The sequence below is a fragment of the Pinus tabuliformis genome, chromosome 1_1 (genome assembly GCF_031772625.1).
Source record: "Pinus tabuliformis cultivar Carrire ecotype Pingquan chromosome 1_1, CPIR1, whole genome shotgun sequence".
Taxonomy (NCBI): domain Eukaryota; kingdom Viridiplantae; phylum Streptophyta; class Pinopsida; order Pinales; family Pinaceae; genus Pinus; species Pinus tabuliformis.
Window position 1 is genome coordinate 640,593,990 of NC_142297.1, and position 9,533 is coordinate 640,603,522.

The following is a 9,533-nucleotide window of genomic DNA, read 5'->3' on the forward strand; positions in this document are numbered from 1 at the left end:
GAGAAAGATATCTAGATCACCTCTAAAATCTACACCTACATATGGGTAATCCTCAATCATGAGGAATTGTTAGCCCAACCATTTGAAAATGTGGGAGTGAATCTAATCAATGGGATACCACCACCATGGCGAGCCATCAACAAAACCCATTGTAGCATACAAGGATCTCTTAGACCCTCCATTTCCATGGAAACTTGTGGGCATAGTATGGGGATCCTCTCTAGGGAAAATGATACTACAATTGAACCATATCCAAAGTCATTCAATTGCCCTATCTTTTCTCTTGTGATATGTCCTTTTAAATTGGCTAGAACCCCTTCGCACCAATTGAATACAATAGGTTCCATGCACTCTAATTTAATTTGAATTTGCATTTTTGTAGCTAGGTGAAGCGTTGCACTTCCACATAAGAAAGAAATGGTGAATGCAATGGTCCTTAATGGAATTTCTCTTATGTCCTTAATTTCTATTCTTCCACTGCTTAGTTGGATTCCACATATACAATACTCACTCAGTTAATAATTTGTTGGCTCGCCGCCTACCCCAGGGCTGAATAGCAGTGTATTGGTTCCTCGACGTTAGAGCCCTGTTAAGAAATAAATTTCCTCAACATCGATGATCAATGTCTGGTACCCAGTTTCAAAGCATTTTTCCTGCACATTCCAAGCTCTCACTAAGCTCTCACTAACCATGTTAGCATATCTACTTGGGCCCTCATGCCCATAATCAACGAATTTTTTGCCAAACCATAATTCCTGAGTAATTGCATTGTTGCTGGATCATTAACTGCCTCAATATATTGTGCTTCATGTACTCCCTCTCTCTATTCCATTTTGAAAAGAATAAAGTCTGCCTTGAATGAAGAAAACGTGCTAAATAATAAGCATCAACAATTGGGAGAAATTTTTGAGCTTTTTAATTATTTTTTGAATGCCATCGCCACCTTGTGCACTTTCCATTAAGAAATAAAGTGAATTTTTCGCAAAGTAGAGTGCGCAAGTAGCACTCACCCGTGTTAAATGAAAATTTAACTATTTTCATTTATTTTATTTATAGTAAAAATATTTGTGTACATATTTAATTATACATAAAAATTTAACGAATACATAATAAGCATATGATCAAACTTATCCAAATATTTTTGTACATGTTTAATTATACATAAAAAAAAATTAACGAATACATAATAATTATAGGTCAGTATATTATGTTGAGCTTAGTTGTTTCTAATGTGTGTTAATTAAATTAACTAAAAATATATTATAAAAAGGTCGTTACCACTCGCTTACATATGACATGGAGGTCTATGCAAAAAAAAATGATACTTGGGTCTAAATTATGCCGACATGGAACCCCAAGGTTTAATAATTTAAACCGACTTTTATGATATTCCCTAGTGTCCCTGCAAAGTAATTAAAAATTATGATTGTGTTTGATAAATGATTTTGAAGGTACAATATACGTTGTCAACATTTATAAGTTGAACTTTGACATGTCCCTCATCCTCTATGAACAGAATATTTCAATAGTTGCATATTATTCTAAAAGGTAGTTTAAAGAGGTAATATTTTTGTTAAGAAAAGAGTGAAAATTTAAGCAAAATTTTAATAAAAAGTTATTAAAAATTTTGGGAAATTGGAATTTCAAAATTTTTGATTTTCTAAAGGTTTTTTTTTAATAATATTAAATTTATAATCAATTTTTTAAAAATAAAAACTAAATTTCCAAAAAAATTCCCAACAAAATTGTGATCTCAATAAATAACACTTTATTTTAAATATTATATATATATATATATATATATATATAAATATAATACAAATATTTATTAATATTTAATCATTGTAATAGAAAACCTGGTTGAATATTAAATATTTCATTTTTAAATGTGTGCATTGTTTTAGTTTATGAGAAAGCATAACCTAAAATGATGATACCCCACGTGCTTAAAAGCGCGAACATATTCCTTTGACACCCTCAAAAGGGAATCCACTATGGAAGGTGATAAAAATGAGGTGTTTAATTCTTTATTTGACACCTTCAAAATGACTTTGACAGTAATGGATCATGTAGGCCATGAAATATCTATCGGCTTTTATTGCAACTATCTTATTCTCATATTATGCTTTTCCACAAAGTGGAAACTTTCTGGAGATTACGTAGTAGATAGGTTTTCTAATTTTATGAATTTAGTTTTAGTATTATCATATATATATATGTGTGTGGGGGCTATGGTGACAATATAAAAATAATTTAAATAAAGTGTAAAATCAAAATTTATAATTATCACTATAATATTGAGTATGTTTAATAATTTGTAAGTTAGATATATTACTAACTTATAATTTAGTAAGAGTCAAGATATCTTAATTTTATTCGAAAATATTTTATTTCAGTGTATTTATTTTTCAAGCTTTATCACAACAAGTCAATATGTCCCTTTACATAAATTGAAACCAAATAAAAAAATAACAAACTATTTTCCCAGCTACTCAAATTAAACCCACAAAACATTTATAATATAAAATATTAAAAAAACATTAATTTAAAATTTACAGATTATTTTATCTAAAATATATTAATACTTTATATATAACTACTACCATATTTCCTTGCATACTTTTGATTTATTTTAATTCATTTGATGCTATTAAATAGAATCAATGTACTCAAATTCAAATTTAATGGAACATTAAGATTCTCGTTTATATTATTAAATTATGAAAAATATTAATCATCAAATAACATATATACATTGAATATATTTGATCGATTTCGCTTAAAATATGCTTAATAAATGTTAATGACATAAATAGGTTACCTCCATAAAAGGTGAGTTCACCCTTCTATCTCCCAATGGGGTGTTATTTTGGTCATCCATTTTCGACAATGGAGATAAAAGGATTAAGGTATGCACCATACACCACAATAATTCGTTGACCATGTTATTACATTACACACATGCTCATTGTATGGGAAGAGGTTTGACGGCCCTCGAGGAGCAAACTTGGCCCTACAACGTTTCTTGCATGCCTTACACGTGGCACATCCACAGTTTATGTACGAGGGCCCACCTATCAAGGTCCTCCCAAATTAAATGATCACAATCAGAGTTTAGGGATTTCATATGCCGCAGGATCGTAAGTGAGATCATTCTTTTTGTTGTCCTAGATGTGGAGAGCTCTTTCCATGGTAGATTGGTTATAGGGGTCAATTGGTCTGACATTAGAGTTATGCTCATTTATGAGCTCATCATGCGGTATTGCCTTGGGTTTGTAAAGTTCAAGTTCAATCGAAACACTTGGACACGGCCGTGCAAGTTTTATGGCTTACATTCCTTTTATTGTACCAAGTTTCCCATATGTGCAGTTCATTATATAGGCCTTCAACTATTCATAAGGTGCTGGAAATATGGTCATTTGGTCATTAAAGAAGTGTTAGTTTGCTGGCTCCAAGACTCTTCGACCCTGCTCAAACGAAGACTAAATAAGCTTGTCACAGTGTCTAAAGGTCAGTCCTTATTTTTCTCAGACTTCAGTTTCCTAGAATTAGGTCTTCCCTCAATGTTCTTTGTTTTGTTTTTGCAGAACACAGGGACTGGTCCATCCTTTGAACTCGTGTTGGTTTTATCCCCGTCCTATTTACAAGAATATGAACCATTTGGAGTTTCTTTTAGTTGTCCAATATTTGTATGTAGGGTTTGGTATTCTAGCACATTCTCCATTTGGTTCTGAATTCGGGTTTAGACTCTACCCGCCCTGGTCTTTGAATATAATCACAAGAGTGATACAACCACCACATTGGGTTTTCAGAGGGTGTAAATTATTTCCCCTTTACTACCGTGCACTATCTTCTTTCCCAACACTCAAGAGTTCCCTTTGCATTTGAGTGAGTTTACACTCTTGTTGTCATTATTCTTGGGTCACTATTCGTTTCTTTGTTCTCGTTGCTAAGTGTTTTGATTGTAGGTATTACATGGCGCTTTTTTGGGTGGGAATCTGTAGCGATTTTTTTATTTTTATTTTTATGTTACCACTCTTTAGGTTAGAAAATTAATTCTCAATTTGGAAGTGAAGGAATTTGAAGTCCATAAATACTTCTCTGATTCAGAGATATGTGGAATCACTATTAAATGGGTATCAGATCCAAGAAAGTTTCGGAGAAGAAGAATTCACTTTCTTCATTCCATCACTCACTATCATCAATGGAGACACTGCTTAACATGGTTATACGAGTTAAGAAAGTGGAAAACTACACTGGCCGGAGGAGATAAAACACATATTGCGAGATATCAGACAACCTTAATGATATTGTGGTAAGGTTAAGTAGAGTGTAGTGCTTTGTAGTGTCTGATTCAAACACTGATTCTAATGATCAACATGAAAAGGAAACAATTATTAATGTTATGCCTATCAATACTATTCCTCCAAACTTTGATATGCCTATGAACAAATCACATGCATCTGCCTCTCTGCTCTCTCGAGTCATTATTCTTGGCTAAAGTGGTCTTCAAACAAGCCATCTCAGTCTTGACAGTGGAAGGAATACGCAGGCTCAGTTTATGCTTACATTTTACTATACTATATGGTCTTTGCTTGTTTTATAGTTTCAGGTTCATCCTCATCAATTTGTTAAGTCTATAGCTGCTAGCTACATAAACAATGTTACTATTGATAAGTTGTATGTTTAGTCTTTTTTGCAACAATTAGCCAAGGGTGTCCTATCTCAAATTGTTGTCTTGATACTGTCACATTTGATCAATTTTGCTAAAGGTTTTCCTACTCTGTGTGACTTTATAGACTCAACATGAGGACATCCTTTGTCTTTAGTTATGTTGAAGTTTTAGAAAAACTTTCGTTGGAATATCTTAAATAATACTTTCAACAATCAATAAATTTCTTGACCATATTTACAAAAAAGAAAAAAAGAAAAAAGTTCACCCTTTTATCTAAAATCATCCCTGAGTTGGACTTCACCCTCATATCTAAATCAATAAAGGATTTGAATTTTAACTATTGAAAATTGTATCGTCAAAATGTTGAATTTTGACTAATGATTTAAGAAGTGTTATAAAAGTGGTTAGGTCTTTTTCCCCTTAAAAAATGTGCATTGTTTGTTGGATAAAAGTAAAAGGAAGAACTATTTTTAAAGTAATATTTTAAGGAACTCTTAAATCTTATTTGCTAACAAGGGAGCCACTGTCGTAGCGGTAGTCCCTGCCAGGGTTTTTGCAATATTCGTGAAGCGTTTGTTGAACAACCAATGCTTGGGCTCTACACGTAAGGAAAGGAGACATAAATGGCATCAAGTTAAACACAGTGTAAAAACATCATCTTCACCTGCATATATATGTTACATCTGACCAGGTTTTTTAATCATGATATTTCATTTTTAATGAGCATAAATAACAGTTTCAACTTCGATGCTGCAAATATTCTCGTCTCCTGAGATTATAATGTCATTTGATCTATGCTTGAGCTCAAGGTAGTCGTCAGAATGAATGACCCCTAAATCACCAGTGTGAAACCATCCATTTTCAAATGCTTTGGCTGTAGCTTCAGCATTTTTGAAGTATCCGTTCATGACTGTGCTGCCCTTGATCATGACTTCACCAATTGTAGTACGGTCATGAAGAACACTTTCCATTGTGCTGGGATTCTTGACATCTTGTTTAGAAACCCCCAAGTGAGGAACCCCTTGCCGGGTCTTCAGCTTGAATTGATCCTCTGATGGAAGCTTACCCCATTCAGGCTTCCAAACACATGAGGTTATGGGACCGTAGGTTTCAGTGAGGCCATATATGTGTGTTATGTGGAAACCGAGTTCCTCCATTCTGGATAGCAATCGGAAAGGAGGTGACAATTGATCAGAAATATATCGCCAGAATATAAACAAGGTGACCTGAGTTTACCGTGGGCAAAATAACATAGCTTCTACCATATCTCTTTTTGAAGACAAGAACAAGGTTACCTAATCTAAGTATTTAGCTTAAAATTAGAAACACATTTTCTATTAAATTTCATGATGCCAATGATGGTTGTATAGAGATATGTTAGAATATCTGAATTAGTAAAGCATTGGTTGACGCTTGCAACATCCCAGTGGAATTTTCATCCAATCGTTTTCTACCACTGTGTAAAATTAATGTTCCAGATTTAAGCTTTTCCCAGTAGATTATTTGTGCTCTCAGAAGAAATTTTGTACCTAAAAAATCAAGAGATGAAACATACCCAGCACCAAATCTGGCAATTTCACCTGCATCAATAGTTGCAAAGAGACAAATTTAATGATATGCTCCTTTAAGAATCCATGTTTTCACAATTCTAGTGTCTAATTGCAATTTACCACGAGTTCATGAAATCTGTCTAATATAAGCGGTGACAGACTAAAAAATGATCCTTAGAATTATAGTATGGAAAAAGCCTGCAGGGACTTGAGTAAACTCACCATAGAATTGAATGAAAGCCGATGGAAGAAAAAGTGGGCCCACCATGAGAGTAATCCACATAAAGCTCTTCAGAGGCCACCATCCTGAATGCCACGAGTCACGAGATTCATGTACCTTTGTAGATCCAACTGTAGGATAGGCACGCAAGGCTTGCATGTAGCCCACATGCCCCACCCCCACTTAGCCAAGAATCTAACCCAGGCCAGTCGTTCATTCCCATGGAGTGCATCATATAGATTTTGGGCCTGGATTGATTTTGTACTGGAAAAAGACTGGTGCACGTCTCAGGCACATCAACAAATCTCTGGCACATCAACAAGAAGTGACACTCCCTCGTTTTTTATTTGAGTTTGTCTAAAATTCTACATGGCCCCATTTTGCCATGCAAGGTGCCATATGCATAGCCTGAAACTAGTAATATATTTTAATTCTTGAAACCAAACCAAAAAATAAGCAGACAATCCTAATTTCATCAATGTAGTAGTTGTGGCTATATCTGGGTCTGTGAAAAGGCTGGAGCACCTATGGTTTGGGTCTGTGAAAAAGGCTAGAGCACCTGTGGTTGGAGCGGCTGTGGCTAGATCTGGGTTTGTGAAAAGGCTGGAGCAGGAGAGACAAAGGAATCGACTACCTTGTAGCGATGCAAGACAGGGCAGTGGCTGTGAACATGTTGAAGCTATTCCCATTTCTGAATAATGGTTGTAAATGAGATTTTCGTTTCTGTAGAAAATAATAGATATCTGATTAATATACTAATAATTTTATTAGACTTAGATACATTGAAATCCCTAAATCCCTATCAGCTACATTGGTTTTCTCTTGCATTCAATAAAGATATCCATATATATATGAACAATGAAGTTATCAACCTATTAGAGTCGGTCTGTTCAGCCCTCCGTCAAAGATCAAAACCTCTTTTGTTGCATTTCATTTTTGGTGTCTCATTCAGCTCGATCATCTACATTCCATTAGGAGCATCAATCTTCTGATGGAAGGGCCTTGTCTCCATACTTCCCTCATGTCATGTACCTGCTGGTTTGTGTCTGATCATCAAAGTTCATCAAAGTCAATTTTACAGTCATTATGGATGGTCTTTGGGTTAGCCAAGAGTCATTTCAGTCATTAGGTCTAGGGTTTTGCAAATTTTGTCTTCAAAGTGTCTAATAATGCCAACAGACACATGAGGATGTTCCTAATAAGTTTCCATTCCAAAATTTTCATTATTAATAATGCTTGAAAATGATTCTTCTTCAAAACTTTGTTTTGAAGAAGAAATTGTCAAATTTATTATTTGTAATAAATATGCAATTTTTAAAGTTTTTCAGTCATGGAGTATTTCAGGCGCAACACTGGTCATCCTTTTTTGAAATCCAATGTCAACCATCCCTGCAAAAAATTGACAAATTTTCATCATTCAAGTCAAAAAGTCAAAATGGAAACAAAAAAAAAAACAAAGTTTGTATTAAAAGTGAAAAGTGCCAAATTCAAAACATAAGAAAGTGGGTTGTTGCAAAACAAAAATCAAATCCATGACTATATAAGAGATTTTCACCATTCAAATGTCATTTTCACACAAGAAGTTGTCAAATATCCAAAGGAAAGTCGTGGAGGAGCGAAAATTTATGTTTGAGGCTGGGACTATGTATTGGAGTGTTGCGCGGCGCGTTAGGAGGTGGTCACGACGCACTGGGAGGTCGCGGCGCATAGAGCCGCACATCACCGAGTTAATTACAACATGCGTGGCGCACATACATGTCACAACGCACTGGGTTATGCGCGCGATGCACAGAGCCAACAACCAGTTTTGTCATTGCCTTCGCTCCCATTTGCCCCGAGTAAGTTCGATTGACCTTGCAATTGCTATTGAATAGTGTTTGGTGTGGTTTTGAAGTTTGACTTGGAGAATTTAAATGTTGAAATTCAAACCCTATCCTCTTATGAAAACTGCTCTTAGGGTTTGAATTTGAGTTTTGAAATTTAACTTTGGTGCCAAAATAATCTATCCCCTGTTTCCCTTTCCTATCACTGTAATCATATTATCATTTCCAATCCCCTATTCCCTTATGATCCCAAGTCACTCATTCCCCACTTGTCCCTATCCCTAAACCCTACAATTTCACTTTTCCATATCAAACCCCAGATTCCTAAATACAGTCAAGTGACTATTATTACATGTGACTGTAATTACATACACCCACTGCCCATATTTCCCAGAGTCCCTTCCTATTTGGCACACATTTGGCAATTAGAAACAAAGCACCAAATTCTCATTTTCAACAAGTCAAATATTCACTTGGCATAGACTTGTAACACCATGACAGAAACTGAATCATCATATGAACAAGACAGTGATTCTACCACAGAACTTCATGCACCGAGGAGGCCTCGTAAGGGTGGCAGACATGTCAGAGAAGAGCCCACCTCATTGACTGAATTGCAGGCTTGCCCACTTGCCATGGCTTGTTTCCAACAGCAGTCATGCTTTCAGTATTGTGAAATGATTGCTCAGATTCAACATCATCACGAGTTGGCTCGGTTGTTTGTTTTACATTTGCTTAAGGGTCAGGTAACTCTTGCTTGTGTAAATTTCACCTTGACACCAGAGACCATTTCTCAAGCAACATGAATACCGAATGTAGGTGAGGAGTGGAACAAAATACAACAGGTAGAAAAAGTACATTATGAACCATACATCAGGCCCAACTATGTGAAACAGCTCAGGAGGGTGTTCCCATTCCGGTTTTTGAAAGAATCCTATGCATTGTTGATGAGACTCATTATCAGATACTTCAGTTGTGAGGGCCACTTCTCACGCCTCTATGCATACCATATCAGATTATTGATGCATTTCACGAGAGTGAAGATGATGAGCATTCCATATTTCATGTGCTGAAACATCAAGAGGATGACTACTCTTGTACAAAAGAAGACTCCTGAACAGCAGTACAATAACATTTACCATTATGCGCTCATCAAGATCATTGTTGTACATCAGATTGGCTTGCAGAATATCACATGGGAAGACTTCATTTCCCGTGAGTTATTCACAGCTTCAGCGGCTCATCAGGAGGTTGTCCATGATGTG

At 35.4% G+C, this 9,533-nt stretch overlaps 1 pseudogene; it reads right to left on the reverse strand.

Moving 5' to 3' along the window:
- Nucleotides 1-5,391: 5,391 nt before the first annotated feature.
- Nucleotides 5,392-5,832, reverse strand: LOC149214967 (putative CoA ligase CCL13 pseudogene; annotated as a pseudogene).
- Between the last annotated feature and the right edge of the window lie 3,701 nt (nt 5,833-9,533).